Source organism: Scyliorhinus torazame, chromosome 14, assembly GCF_047496885.1.
Source record: "Scyliorhinus torazame isolate Kashiwa2021f chromosome 14, sScyTor2.1, whole genome shotgun sequence".
Taxonomy (NCBI): Eukaryota; Metazoa; Chordata; class Chondrichthyes; order Carcharhiniformes; family Scyliorhinidae; genus Scyliorhinus; species Scyliorhinus torazame.
The window spans coordinates 128,814,059-128,829,537 of NC_092720.1; the positions used below are offsets into that span (position 1 = coordinate 128,814,059).

At 51.1% G+C, this 15,479-nt stretch overlaps 1 protein-coding gene across 4 annotated transcripts in view; it reads left to right on the plus strand.

The window, feature by feature from the left end:
• Positions 1–509: 509 nt before the first annotated feature.
• The window catches only part of LOC140390038 (serine/threonine-protein kinase PAK 2-like), a 101,626-nt gene continuing 86,656 nt past the window's right edge, over positions 510–15,479 (plus strand). For 2 of the 4 annotated variants that reach the window (XM_072474885.1, XM_072474886.1), the window contains exon 1: positions 510–708. The gene's annotated coding sequence lies outside the window, so the exon portion shown is untranslated. Of the gene's footprint in view, positions 709–5,400; positions 5,567–15,479 lie in introns of those variants that run through there. The other 2 variants (XM_072474884.1, XM_072474887.1) reach the window with 2 other exon arrangements.

The following is a 15,479-nucleotide window of genomic DNA, read 5'->3' on the forward strand; positions in this document are numbered from 1 at the left end:
CAGAGAAGGTTCACCAGGCTGATTGCTGGGATGGCAGGGTTGTCGTATGAGAGGTAGGGTTGTCTGGGCCTGTATTCACTGGAATTTAGAAGAATGAGAGGGGATCTAATTGAACCATACAAAATTTTGACCTTTACAAACAACATGTCTTGTTGCCATTCTGATCCCTCAATTTGGGGATGAGCAGGCCAGAGGCAACGTTGCGTTTCCATGACAATAAGAAGAGGAGCGATTTCCGGTGAGCAGCCAGCCGCGGTGCTTTTCGGGTGCTTTGGTCCTCCTGCTACCGGCGGGAGGACAGGGCTGCTTATCCCACAATGCGTCGCAGAAGGCGGCCGCAGTGCATGCAGAGCGCAGTAGTCCATCCTGGTGCCCATTCCCTGAGGTCGGGCGGCCGAAATCCGAGCACCGGACTACACGTCCCAGCATGCACCGGAAGGCGTAGCCCAGCTTGTCCGACATCCGGCTGTGGGATAAGGAGGAGTTGGTGACGAGTGTCTCCCTGTTGGCCCTGCCCACTCCCCTCCCCTCCTCATCCACACTCCCTCCCTGAGGCCGGCAGCTTACCCAGGCCGGGCCGCGGCTTCATTTCCGCTTCTCGCTCTCTCTCCGCCAGTCGACCGCGGTTTCCTCTGTGCCTCTGCCCGCCCGCTCACTCAGGGAGAGCCCCGAGGCTGCACAGCAGCAGACACAACCCCTGCAGTCCGGGTGAGTGTGGGGCCACCGCGGGGCACCTCCTTTAGCGACACCTGCCGCAGACAGATGGAGGGAGACAGCGGGTCAGAGAGGGGAGCGCGGGTTAAGGGAAAGCGGGGGTCCCGGCGGCAAGGGGGGAGGGGGGGATCATGACGACGTGGGTGTGTGTGAAGGGGTGTGTGTGAAGGGGTGTGTGTGTGTGTGAAGGGGTGTGTGTGTGTGTGTGTGAAGGGGTGTGAAGGGGTGTGTGTGTGTGAAGGGGTGTGTGTGTGTGTGAAGGGGTGTGTGTGTGTGTGTGTGAAGGGGTGTGTGTGATGGGGTGTGTGTGTGTGTGATGGGGTGTGTGTGTGTGTGATGGGGTGTGTGTGTGTGTGATGGGGTGTGTGTGTGTGTGATGGGGTGTGTGTGTGATGGGGTGTGTGTGTGATGGGGTGTGTGTGTGTGAGGGTGTGTGTGTGTGAGGGTGTGTGTGTGATGGGGTGTGTGTGTGTGAAGGGGTGTGTGTGTGTGTGTGTGTGAGGGTGTGTGTGTGTGTGTGTGTGTGAAGGGGTGTGTGTGTGTGTGAAGGGGTGTGTGTGTGTGTGAAGGGGTGTGTGTGTGTGTGTGAAGGGGTGTGTGTGTGTGTGTGATGGGGTGTGTGTGTGTGTGAGTGTGTGTGTGTGTGTGTGAAGGGGTGTGTGTGTGTGAAGGGGTGTGTGAAGGGGTGTGTGATGGGGTGTGTGTGTGTGTGAAGGGGTGTGTGTGTGTGTGTGAAGGGGTGTGTGTGTGTGTGTGAAGGGGTGTGTGTGTGTGTGTGAAGGGGTGTGTGTGTGTGTGTGAAGGGGTGTGTGTGTGTGTGTGTGAAGGGGTGTGTGTGTGTGTGTGAAGGGGTGTGTGTGTGTGAAGGGGTGTGTGTGTGTGTGAAGGGGTGTGTGTGTGTGTGTGTGAAGGGATGTGTGTGATGGGGTGTGTGTGTGTGTGATGGGGTGTGTGTGTGTGTGATGGGGTGTGTGTGTGTGTGTGTGTGTGTGTGTGAAGGGGTGTGTGTGTGAAGGGGTGTGTGTGTGAAGGGGTGTGTGTGTGTGATGGTGTGTGTGTGTGTGTGATGGTGTGTGTGTGTGTGTGAGGGTGTGTGTGTGTGAAGGGGTGTGTGTGTGTGTGAAGGGGTGTGTGTGTGTGTGAAGGGGTGTGTGTGTGTGTGAAGGGGTGTGTGTGTGTGTGTGAAGGGGTGTGTGTGTGTGTGTGAAGGGGTGTGTGTGTGTGTGTGAAGGGGTGTGTGTGTGTGTGTGAAGGGGTGTGTGTGTGTGTGTGTGAAGGGGTGTGTGTGTGTGTGTGAAGGGGTGTGTGTGTGTAAAGGGTGTGTGTGTGTAAAGGGGGGTGTGTGTGAAGGGGTGTGTGTGAAGGTGTGTGTGTGTGTGTGAAGGGGTAGGGGTGTGTGTGTGTGAAGGGGTGTGTGTGTGTGTGAAGGGGTGTGTGTGTGTGTGAAGGGGTGTGTGTGTGTGAAGGGGTGTGTGTGTGTGAAGGGGTGTGTGTGTGTGAAGGGGTGTGTGTGTGTGAAGGGGTGTGTGTGTGTGAAGGGGTGTGTGTGTGTGAAGGGGTGTGTGAAGGGGTGTGTGTGTGAAGGGGTGTGTGTGTGTGTGTGTGTGAAGGGGTGTGTGTGTGTGTGAAGGGGTGTGTGTGTGTGTGTGTGTGTGTGAAGGGGTGTGTGTGTGTGTGAAGGGGTGTGTGTGTGTGTGTGAAGGGGTGTGTGTGTGTGTGTGAAGGGGTGTGTGTGTGTGTGAAGGGGTGTGTGTGTGTGTGAAGGGGTGTGTGTGTGTGTGAAGGGATGTGTGTGATGGGGTGTGTGTGTGTGTGATGGGGTGTGTGTGTGTGTGATGGGGTGTGTGTGTGTGTGTGTGTGTGAAGGGGTGTGTGTGTGTGATGGTGTGTGTGTGTGTGTGATGGTGTGTGTGTGTGTGTGAGGGTGTGTGTGTGTGAAGGGGTGTGTGTGTGTGTGTGAAGGGGGGGGTGTGTGTGTGTGAAGGGGGGGGTGTGTGTGTGTGAAGGGGGGGGTGTGTGTGTGTGAAGGGGGGTGTGTGTGTGTGTGAAGGGGGGTGTGTGTGTGTGTGAAGGGGGGTGTGTGTGTGTGTGAAGGGGGGTGTGTGTGTGTGTGAAGGGGTGTGTGTGTGTGTGAAGGGGTGTGTGTGTGTGTGTGTGAAGGGGTGTGTGTGTGTGTGAAGGGGTGTGTGTGTGTGTAAAGGGTGTGTGTGTGTGTAAAGGGGGGTGTGTGTGAAGGGGTGTGTGTGAAGGTGTGTGTGTGTGTGTGTGAAGGTGTGTGTGTGTGTGAAGGGGTGTGTGTGTGTGAAGGGGTGTGTGTGTGTGAAGGGGTGTGTGTGTGTGTGAAGGGGTGTGTGTGTGTGTGAAGGGGTGTGTGTGTGTGTGAAGGGGTGTGTGTGTGTGTGAAGGGGTGTGTGTGTGTGTGAAGGGGTGTGTGTGTGTGTGAAGGGGTGTGTGTGTGTGTGAAGGGGTGTGTGTGTGTGAAGGGGTGTGTGTGTGTGAAGGGGTGTGTGTGTGAAGGGGTGTGTGTGTGTGTGTGTGAAGGGGTGTGTGTGTGTGTGAAGGGGTGTGTGTGTGTGTGAAGGGGTGTGTGTGTGTGTGTGAAGGTGTGTGTGTGTGTGAATGTGTGTGTGTGAAGGGGTGTGTGTGTGTGTGAAGGGGTGTGTGTGTGTGTGTGAAGGGGTGTGTGTGTGTGTGTGAAGGGATGTGTGTGATGGGGTGTGTGTGTGTGTGTGATGGGGTGTGTGTGTGTGTGATGGGGTGTGTGTGTGTGTGATGGGGTGTGTGTGTGTGTGAAGGGGTGTGTGTGTGTGAAGGGGTGTGTGTGTGTGTGTGAAGGGGTGTGTGTGTGTGTGTGAGGGTGTGTGTGTGTGAAGGGGTGTGTGTGTGTGTGAAGGGGGGTGTGTGTGTGTGTGAAGGGGGGGGTGTGTGTGTGTGAAGGGGTGTGTGTGTGTGTGTGAAGGGGTGTGTGTGTGTGTGTGAAGGGGTGTGTGTGTGTGTGTGAAGGGGTGTGTGTGTGTGTGTGAAGGGGTGTGTGTGTGTGTGTGAAGGGGTGTGTGTGTGTGTGAAGGTGTGTGTGTGTGTGTGTGAAGGGGTGTGTGTGTGTGTGTGAAGGGGTGTGTGTGTGTGTGTGAAGGGGTGTGTGTGTGTGTGTGAAGGGGTGTGTGTGTGTGTGTGAAGGGTGTGTGTGTGTAAAGGGGGGTGTGTGTGAAGGGGTGTGTGTGAAGGTGTGTGTGTGTGTGTGTGAAGGGGTGTGTGTGTGTGAAGGGGTGTGTGTGTGTGAAGGGGTGTGTGTGTGTGTGGGGGCGTGTGTGTGGGCGGGGGAGTGTGTGTGGGCGTGTGCGTGTGGAGGGGTGGTGTGCGTGTGGAGGGGTGGTGTGCGTGTGGAGGGGGGTGTGTGCACGCGCAGGGGAACTTGTGCACGCGCAGGGGAACTTGTGCACGCGCAGGGGAACTTGTGCACGCGCAGGGGAACTTGTGCACGCGCAGGGGAACTTGTGCACGCGCAGGGGAACTTGTGCACGCGCAGGGGAACTTGTGCACGCGCAGGGGAACTTGTGCACGCGCAGGGGAACTTGTGCACGCGCAGGGGAACTTGTGCACGCGCAGGGGAACTTGTGCACGCGCAGGGGAACTTGTGCACGCGCAGGGGAACTTGTGCACGCGCAGGGGAACTTGTGCACGCGCAGGGGAACTTGTGCACGCGCAGGGGAACTTGTGCACGCGCAGGGGAACTTGTTTGTGTGTGCAGGGGAACTTGTTTGTGTGTGCAGGGGAACTTGTTTGTGTGTGCAGGGGAACTTGTTTGTGTGTGCAGGGGAACTTGTTTGTGTGTGCAGGGGAACTTGTTTGTGTGTGCAGGGGAACTTGTTTGTGTGTGCAGGGGAACTTGTTTGTGTGTGCAGGGGACCTGTTTGTGTGTGCAGGGGACCTGTTTGTGTGTGCAGGGGACCTGTTTGTGTGTGCAGGGGACCTGTTTGTGTGTGCAGGGGACCTGTTTGTGTGTGCAGGGGACCTGTTTGTGTGTGCAGGGGACCTGTTTGTGTGTGCAGGGGACCTGTTTGTGTGTGCAGGGGACCTGTTTGTGTGTGCAGGGGACCTGTGCTGTGTGTGTGCGCGCGTGCAGGGGACCTGTGCTGTGTGTGTGCGCGCGTGCAGGGGACCCGTGTTGTGTGTGTGTGCGCACGTGCAGGGGACCCGTGTTGTGTGTGTGTGTGTGTGCGCGCGTGCAGGGGACCCGTGTTGTGTGTGTGCAAGGTGTGAGGAGAGGGGGCGCTGGAAGTGTGTGTATGCGGGTGCATTTGCGAGACTGGGCTGGGGAAATGGGGGGGGTGACTGGGCTTGAAAAAATACTGGGTTTTGAATGGGAATAAATGAAGGAGACAAAAGGGGTTGATGGGCTGATGGTTGAGACAGTTTGCGGTGATCTTGAGGTTGCGAAGTTGTTGCTAGTGTCTCTTGGACACAATATGGCGCATCTTTGGGCGAGGGAGAAATTGATTATTTGGAGAGGGGGGGCTTTGGGGGAAGAAATGGTGTGTTCGGATTTTGGAATTGGGGATTTCACCTTTTAAATCAGTGACAGTGTTCTGGTGGATTTTATGTAGGTGGAGCTTGCGGGAATTCGGGACAAACTGATGTGAGGTATCCTGTTGAGAAAGAGGAAGTGAGGTGGTTAAGGAGAAGTTATGAGAAGGTGGGGGAAGCGTATCATTGCTCCAGTCTTGTGGAACAATTTTCAAATTCAGGTTTTCGAACTAGCAAACGGCATAGAATCAGTGTCTGCCAGTTCTGACTCCACAGCACTTGGAAACTTTGAGCGGAAGTGCAACAGAGCAGAGTAACTGAAAAAGAGGTGATTGCAGTATTCAAAACTTGTGCTGAAAATTGTGGCCAGCAACCGGAATTCTGACGGAAGTGGTTAATATAGTATTCGGTGCTGTGTCTTGTGTGTGTAATAGATATGAAATACTCAGTGTTTAATTGGGTACCATAAATTCATTTGGTCTGATTGTTGGTGTGCATGGTTACACTATCTGAAACATTCACCTTGAAGGGTTGGTACGACTTGAGCAAGTGCTGTCTTTATTCAGAAACGTGATTTTGATTGAAAGCTGGGAGTATCAGTCAAACTGGGGAAGATAAGAATTTACCAATACTGTATGTGTAAAAACATTCCTTCAAGGATGACTGCCTCCCTTTGGTCTGGTAGTCACAGGCAGGAAATACCTGGTGACTAACACCTGTTCATTCAGCAGTTGAGCTGATAAATGGGACTTTAACTTGCAGCAACAGGTATTGGATTGGATTTGTTTATTGTCACGTGTGCGGTGTACAGTGAAAAGTATTGTTCTGCGTGCAGCTCACAGATAATTCTGTACATGAAAGAAAATACATATAGGGCAAACATAAAATACACAATGTAAATACATCGACGCAGGCATCGGGTGAAGCATGCAGGAGTGTAATACCACTCGGTAGAGAAGATGGGTGAAGAGATCAGATCAGTCCATAAGAAGGTCGTTTAGGAGCCTGGTAACGGGGGAAGAAGCTGTTTTTGAATCTGTTAGTGCGTGTTCTCAGCCTTTTGTATCTCCTGCCCGATGGTGTTGTCAGGCGTGGAGCAAAGCAGTGTTCATGTTCAGTCAAGACTGGAATCTCTTGTGCATTCCAACCAGGGCACACAGGCCTGAACCTGTGCACTTTCTTGGATTTAGTTCCTCAAATTTTCATCTGCTTCTCTTCAGAGTACAACGATGTGAAAATGAAGGGACTGACATCCCCATTTCTAATCACTTTAGTGAAATTTAGTTTTTATTGACCTTAACCAGGGACTGTTGATGCTACGAAAGAGCAAATGTTTATATATAGTGCCTTTTCATCCTGATCCCAATTAAGAATTTTAATGTGCGACTATTAAACGTTTATATATAGTGCCTTTTCATCCTGATCCCAATTAAGAATTTTAATGTGCGACTATTAAACAGTTTGCAGCAAGATCCCACGAATAACAGTGAGATAATTGATAGTCCAAGAGCAATTTTCCCCAGGACACCTTTGGTAGTGAAATGGGGTCATTCATATCCACCTCAGCTGGCGGGTAGATTCTTAGCTTAACATTCTCTGAAAACAAGGCACTTCTCTCAGTGCAGTGAGTCTTGATGATATGCTAATTTGCTTATAGTGAGCCTTGGACTTGTGGCTTCCAGACTCTGCAGGTGATGTGAACAGCTTCGGAGGGAGGCAGTTTGGCCCATCGTGTTCTGTGCTAGCCATCTGAGGGAGCTTTGGGACGGCTTGAAATTGTGAATGGCGCTTTATAAATGCAAGATTTTTCTAATGTAGGTTGGGTGCTTTGGGACAGTGCCGACTTTAATGGAAGCAGCGCGAAAACTCAAATCCTCCGCCTGTCCAATAGCATATCTTCCCATGTCTGCGTGAGTCTCGTCTCGACAACCCAAAAATGTGCAGGGTAGGTGGATTGGCCATGCTAAATTGCCCCTTAATTGGAAAAAGTATTTTTTTTAAAACCCTCTGCTGTTCGGTTCGTTATGGCCAACTTTGGTTCATTAGCAAGGTTCACAAGGTTGATTCCAGGGATGAAAGGGTTTGTCTTATGAGGACAGTTTCAGCAACTTGGGCTGTACTCATTGGCATTTAGAAAAATGATGGGTGATCTTCATGAAATGTGCAAGGTACTGATGGATCTCGGCACAGTAGATGCTGAGTGGATGTTTCCCTTCAATGGGAAATCTAGAACTCGGGGCACAGTTTCAAAATAAGACATCTCCCATTTAAGAGGGAGCTGAGGAGGAATTAATTTTTTCTGAGAGTCATTGGTGTTTTGAATTCTCTCCCTCAGAACAGTGGAGGCTGCGATATTGAATATATTCAAGGCTCGAGTTAGACAGATTTTTGATTGACAAGGGTAATCGGGGACAAGCAGGAAAGTGTAGTTTCGCCCACAATCAGATCAGCCATGATCTTACTGAATGGCAGAGAATGCTCGAATGGCTGAATAACTTGCTTCTATTTCTTACCATCTCAACACTTCTGGTAGCGTTGAGTTCACTGCTCACAGTGACAGAGTACGATTGTGGTAATCGGGCTCTTTAGACTGTTTGTGACGAGCAGGTTTATTGGCTTTTGGTCATGTCCCAAATGATGGTGATGCTAGCTGATGGAATTTGGAGGAAGCTGGGGGCTGTGGAACTAGTGCAGTATTTTGGTCAGAAGTGTTGCAGTTTGATGCAGATGCTTGGAGGTTCATTACCAAGACCATGTGCTGGAACTGTTTTGACTGCCCTGGATGGGCTGAGATAAAGGTCATGAAACAGTAACTTGTATGGCACCTTTAAAATAATGAGAAGTTCCAAAGTGCTTCAAAGGAGCATTACATTATGACGGACACAATGTCATGTATTTATTTCTTTATTTATTTCGAATCCCTGCAGTGCAGAAGGAGGCCATTCGGCCTATCAAGTCTGCACCGGCCCACTGAATGAGCACCCCACCTAGGTTCAACCCTATCCCCATAACCCCGATATGGGCAATTTAGGATAGCCAATCCACCTAACCTGCACATGTTTGGACTGTGGGAGGTAACCGGAGTGGAAACCCACACAGACATGGGAAGAACGTGCAGACGCCACACAGAGAGTCACCCGAGGTCGGAATCAAACCTGGGTCCCTGGCGTGAGGCAGCAGTGATAACCACTGTGCCACCATGCCGCCACGTGCAAGGATATGTTGGGTTAGATGACTGGAGGTAGGTTTTAAGATGAATCGAAAATGGTAAAATCAAGACGTTGCTTGACCGGGAGCCATTGAAGGTCAGCAAGAGCAGAGATGATAGGGAAACGGACTTTGTTAAGACACGGGCAGCAGAGCTTTGGATGATCTCACATTTACGGAAGGTAGAATGCAGACCAGCCTGGAGTGCGCTGGATTAGTCAAGTGTAGAGGTAACTAAGGTGTGATGTTGGTTCAGGTACTGGTTCGATTTATTACCAGGAATGACAGGTATGAGTAGGCCTCGAACACATGGCTTGAAGGTGCCAAGAACGTTGTGAGTTGATTGCAGTCTCTTGCGCTGCCCCGCATGCAGTTTTGTTGCTTTGCCTGGGCAGGATGTCATTAACAGGAACTGACGGCTCTCTGTTGTGTACTCGCATAACTTCCTCTTTGGCCTCCCTTGCACAAGTGGAGAGTTTTTGAGTGTAGCAAGTGAAGTTCAGGAGAAACGTTGATCATTTACCTGGAGGCAGCCCGAGGACGTCTGAACGACAGAAGCTCCCCTTGGACTTTGTGCTGTTCAAAACATTGTGCATAACATGCTGGCTTGACTACAGCACCTCATTTACCCTCTCTCTGTTTGAATTTCTTTTATCTTGACTTTAGGAACTTGCCAATACATATTGAGTCAAACTATTCTCCAGGCCAAAGGTCAGTATTTTCAAGCGACAGTTTTCAGGCCATGATTGAAAGAGAAGGGCTGTCTAACACAGCCCATATCCTGTCAGCGACAAGCTAGTTGCTTACTGATTGTTCTAGCTTGTTCCAGTACATTCAAGGTGGTTGGAGATTGCTTTGAGATAGACATTTTGTTGCTGCTATTCTGTGGTGCACAAACACTGGTTTGTATCCCATTGTTAAGCTTTTGGTCTTTTAGCGGGTTGGTACTCTGTTTGCCTCTGAGTCAGAAACTGGTGAATTTAAATGCCACACCTGGATTTGCTGAGAGTTACTTTGAGATTACAGGCACATAACTAGGCCTTCCCAACCAGCCCATGTTTGTGTTTGCCCTGCATTTCAGCAGTAGCCTTAATCCTCTGTCCTTTTAATTCGCCTTTTCATTAAACTACCCATCTAACCTGCAATATTTGTAAATATTGACATCTTTTGTTTTCAATTGAGTAGTTTTTTTCTTTACTCATTGAATTGGTCAGTAATGTTTCTTTACTCAAATACTGAATTCGGCAGGCTTAAAATTTTTTTTTTTAAATGTGAATGTTGAACTGGGCATGGCACAGAAAAAGGTTAGGTGGGGTTACTGGGTTCTGGAAATAGTGTGGATTCTGGGCTTAGGTAGAGTGCTCTTTTCAAGGGCCGGTGCAGACTCGATGGGCCGAATGGCCTCCTGCACTGTAAATTTTATGATTCGAGTTGGGCGGAGAGCTGGGCGCTTGCACGATCAAGTCCGTGGGGAAGCTCGGCGCTGGCACATTCGAGTCAGGCTGGGCGCTGGCACATTCGAGTCGGGCAGAGAGCTGGGCGCTGGCACGTTCGGTCCGGCGGCGAGCTGGGCAGTGAGCTGGGTGCTGGCACGTTCGTGTCTGGCGGTGAGCTGGGTGCTGGCGCGTTCGTGTCTGGCGGCGAGCTGGACGCTGGCAGGTTTGTGTCTGGTGGCGAGCTGGGCAGCTCCCGCCCGACTCTAATGTGCCAGCGTCCGACTCTCGCCCGACTCGAACGTGCCAGCGCCCATTTTCCTGCCAGACACGAACGCGCCAGCGCCCAGCTCGCTGCCAGACACTAACGGGGAGCTAGGCGCTGACATGTTCAAGTCGGGAGGGGAGCTGGGTGATGGCACCTTCAAGTTGGGCAGCGAGCTGGGCGCTGGCACGTTAGAGTCGGGTGGCGAGCTGGGTGCTGGCACGGAGTCGGGTGGCGAGCTGGGCGCTGGCACGGAGTCGGGCGGCGAGCTGGGCGCTGGCACGGAGTTGGGCGGCGAGCTGGGTGCTGGCACGCAGTCGGGCGGCGAGCTGGGCGCTGGCACGTTCGTGTCTGGCAGCGAGCTGGGCGCTGGCACGTTAGTGTCTGGCGGCGAGCTGGGCGCTGGCACGTTCATGTCTGGCGGCGACTGGGCACTGGCGCGTTCGTGTCTGGCGGCGAGCTGGACGCTGGCACGTTTGTGTCTGGTGGCGAGCTGGGCAGCTCCCTGCGCGACTCTAATGTGCCAGCGTCCAACTCTCGCACGACTCGAACGTGCCAGCGCCCATTTTCCCGCCAGACACGAACACGCCAGCGCCCAGCTCGCTGCCAGACACGAACGGGGAGCTAGGTACTGGCATGTTCGAGTTGGGAGGGGGGGCTGGGTGCTGGCACGTTCGAGTCGGGCGGCGAGCTGCGCGCTGGCACCTTCGTGTCTGGCGACGAGCTGGGCGCTGGCACGTTCGTGTCTGGTGGTGAGCTGGGCGCTGGCACGTCCGTGTCTGGCGGCGAGCTGGGCGCTGGCATGTCGGAGTCAGGCGGCGAGCTGGGCGCTGGGACGTCGGGGTCGGGCGGCGAGCTGGGCGCTGGCATGTCGGAGTCAGGCGGCGAACTGGGTGCTGGCACGTCGGAGTCGGGCGGCGAGCTGGGCACTGGCACGGAGTCGGGCGGCGAGCTGGGCGCTGGCACGTTCGTGTCTGGCGGCGAGCTGGGCGCTGGCACGTTCGTGTCTGGCGGCGAGCTGGGCGCTGGCACGTTCGTGTCTGGTGGTGAGCTGGGCGCTGGCACGTCCGTGTCTGGCGGCGAGCTGGGCGTTGGCACGTCGGAGTCGGGCGGCGAGCTGGGCGCTGGGACGTCGGGGTCGGGCGGCGAGCTGTGCGCTGGCATGTCGGGGTCGGGCGGCGAGCTGGATGCTGGCACGTCGGAGTCGGGCGGCGAGCTGGGCGTTGGGACGTCGGAGTCGGGCGGCGAGCTGGGCGCTGGCACATCGGAGTCGGGCGGCGAGCTGGGTGCTGGCACGTTCGTGTCTGGCGGCGAGCCGGGCGCTGGCGCGTTGGAGTCCGTTTCAGGGCATAAGTATTCAAGCTTTACTCTTGTATTGATGTCGCCAGAACCCAATGAGTATTAAATCGTCTGAAAGAATACTTTAGTTAGCCGCTACCAGGATGTGTAAATGTGGCAGAAGGAAGGCCATAGGATATATTTCATAGAATTTACAGTGCTGAAGGAGGCCATTCGGCCCATCAAGTCTGCACCAACTCTTGGAAAGAACACCCTACCCAAGCCCACACCTCCACCCTATCCCTGTAATCCAGTAACCCCACCCAACACTAAGGACAATTTTGGACACTTAAGGGCAATTTAGCATGGCCAATCCACCTAACCTGCACATCTTTGGACTGACCGGAGCACCCGGAGGAAACCAACGCAGACACGTGCAGACTCCACACAGACGGTGACCCAAGCCAGGAATCGAACCTGGGACCCTGGTGCTGTGAATCAATTGTGCTAACCACTGCTACCGTGCTGCCCTTGGTATTGTAGTTTCGAGGGACAGAGGATTCCTTGAAGTGATCCTGATAACTCGTACTGTCAATCCTCTATGTTCTATTGTTCAGTTGATTGATTCATGCATTGCATGTGTAAAATGGCGGAGACTTTATTTATTTGGTTTCCTGGAAGATTTGTTTACCCTTTTGAAGTATCACTTTTTGTTACTTGCAGCAAACGAAACCTCGGAGTGAGTTTGAGTGTGGAATCTAACTGAGGGGCCAAGATTTGGTGTAATAAAGGTGGCAAATGTGTCAGCCTGGCTGTTCTGGTCGAATGCTGTGGGTTGGAATGTACCAGGTTTTGACCTTGGGGGATTTATGTTTCTGTCGGGATGCTGATAAGTTACCTGCTTCAATGAGCTTTGAAGACCCCATGTAAGGATTCCCCTCTCACCTATAGCACCAGAAACAGGTGGGCTGGCCAGAGCTCTTATTGTTTATGGGATGTTGCATTTACCTATAAAGCAATAATCAATGCTTCAAAGATATGTGATGTAGCAAAACAACTTATTATAAAAGTGGTCTGGAATTTAGGATTTTCAATAGAAATAAATATGTAACTCTCTTTGGCAACCATCCCAGATGCCTCCGTGCTTTACAGCTAGTACTTTTGAAGTGTAGTCACTGCTGTAATGTAGGAAATGTGGCAGGCAATTTACACAAAGTAAGCTCCCATAAGCAGCAATGTCATGCCTAAATATTCGGCTTTTGTGATATTGATTCAAGGATAAATATCGGCGGCAATACAGCTCACCTAAGCCAGGTGATCTTTTACATCCACCAAGAAGCAGGCAGACGGAGCCTCGGTTTAAAGTCTCACCCGAAAGACAGCACCTCTGACAGGGTAGCAGTCCCCCCTGTCCCTCAGTACCACACTGGAGTGTTACTCAGCTTTGATTTTAAGCATTGGAGTGGGACTTGAACCCACAACCTTGTGCAGCAGAGGTGGGGGTGCTCCCACCTGAGCCAATGGCCCCACAAGTAAAATGCAGAGTCAAAATTTGAGCTTGGCTATAACATGTATTTGGGCTTGCTGAGCACGGGATGGTCTTTCCCAACTGATGTACTTTCTAGGGTAGCTTTGCTGTTTATTAACTATTCCACACTTTCGCCAGCTGGTTCTCTGCTCACTGCATTCCTTGCTGTTGAGCTGAATGTCTCCTTTTTCTTCCTTCCTGGCCAGGGTCTGGTAGATTGAATCTTCTGGAGTTGAAACTTGCCTCTACTTTGGGTGGGGAAGAGACTGCTGCATGCATTATGGGTCTTACATTTGCGAATGGTCCCATTAGATTCCTAACACCAGTTACTGCAAAGGCTATGGGCCCTGACATTCCGGCAAAAGTACTGAAGACTTGTACTCCAGAGCTCGCTGCGCAAATTTAAAAAAAAAAACTCAGTTTGCGTTCCACCAGGGCCACTCCTTTCCTGACCTCATTTTAGCCTCAATTCAAACATGGGCAAAATAATTTAATTCCAATGTTTCAGGTGAGAATGACCACCTTAAACATCGGGTCAGATCTAACAGTGTGCCGTCAAGGAGCCCTAGCAAAACTGGAGTCGATGGGAATCAGGAGGAAATCTCTCCATTGGCTGGGGCACAGAGGAGATGGTCGTGGTGGTTGGAAGCCAGTCATATCAGTACCGAGACATCACTGCAGGCGTTCCTCAGGTTGGTGGGTGTTTTCAAGTTGGCTGGCAATGAATGGTGCGAGTGCCACAAGGATCATTGCTGAGGCTGTGGCTATTTACAAACTATATTAATGACTTGGATGAAGAGACCCTGTAATGTATCAAAGTTTGTTGATACCAAGCTAGATAGGAAGGTAGGCCCAAGGTGACAAGAGGCTGCAAAGAGATGTAGACAGGTTAAGTGAGTGGGCAACAAGATGGAGAATGATGTAGGGAAGTGTGAAATAATTCACTTTAGTCTTAAACTGTTTTTCTATTCTTAAAAGGTGAGGAACTTGTAACTGTTGATGTTCAAAGAGATAGGGGTGTACTAGTACAAGAAACATAAAGGTAACATGCAGGTGCAGCAAGCAGTTAGGAAGGTAAATGGCATGTTGGCCTTTATTACAAGTGGATTGGAGTACACAAATAACAAAGTCCTGTTACAATTGTACAAGGTTTTGGTGAGACGACATCTGAAATAGTGGGTGTAATCTTGGTTTCCATATTTAAGAAGAGATATACTTGCAATGGAAACAGTGCAGCAACGATTCACAAAATTGGTCCCAGGGATGAGGGGGTTGCCCTATGAGAGACTGATAAAATTGGGCTTATATATTCTCTGGAGCTTAGCAGACTGAGAGGCAATCTTAAATAAAACCTACAAAATTCTGAAAGGGGTTTGATTAAGTTAATGATGGATTGTTTCCGCTGGCCGGGGAATCTAAAACGCGGGGCCACAATCTCCGGATAAGAGGCCAATTGTTTAGAACTGAAATTGAGGCGAAATTACTTAATTCGAAGAGTTGTGATTGTTTGGAATTCTCTGCCCCCAAGGGTTGTGGATGCTCCATCATCTAACGCATTTAAGGCTGGGATAGATATATTTTTGGTCTCGGAATGAAGAAATATGGGGAATGGGCAGAACAGTAGAGTATTAGCCCATGATCAACACAATCGGATTGAATGGTGGAGCAGGCTCGATGGGCTATATGGTCTGCTCCTGTTTCTTGTGTATCTCTGACTTACTGTTGTACTTTTCAAGAAATATAATTTAAAATCAAGTAAAGCATGAATTTAACCAGCTCATCCCTAAAGAATAGGCACATTAACCAAGCCCTGTACTTGCTTCCTGTCAGATCCCTGTATTGGGAAGCATTTTTATTTTGCTCCCTGAAGACATTGACCCTAGTTGAGATCGAGTTCCATGAGAGCCAGCAGCTCCCTTTCTGCTCCACTCAAAACAATCTCATTTTTCATTTGGGAGCCTAACCTGTTGGTGCTCACGACAGTTGAGTCCAATGCTGTACTTGTCTATTGGCCACACACATTCCAGCAGAGCTTCAGGGACAGACACTTGAGTCTTCCTAACCGAGGAGCACTGAAGTCTTTGGTAATGCTCTAACTACTGCACTGGCTAAGCTGAACTCGCAAGAGTCTGCATATTGAACCTAGGATCTCAGCACTGCATTACATTGTATACCCACTGGTCTATTCAGGGAGTTGATTCCTGTTACCTGGTTCCTTTCCTCCTTGCAGCACACTTCAGTTTGCTTTCTGAGTGTGTTAACAATGCTGGTCATGGTTATGTCAAAGCTGAAGTTCTTTTATTTGCAAGGGATTATTTACTGAATTATTTCTTGCTGATCAAGACGCATGTAGGGTTAAAGTCTGGTGTTGGAAACGGCGAAGAATGTTGTATTCGAGTCTGGGCTGATTAGACACATTTCAGAAGGAGGCCATGCTAGGCATGGACTGTTTGCTACCTTTGTTTGTGGACCAAAGTGCTGAGAAGTGATCTATGAGTCAACCGATGCCGTTCAATTCAAATGGCGCAAT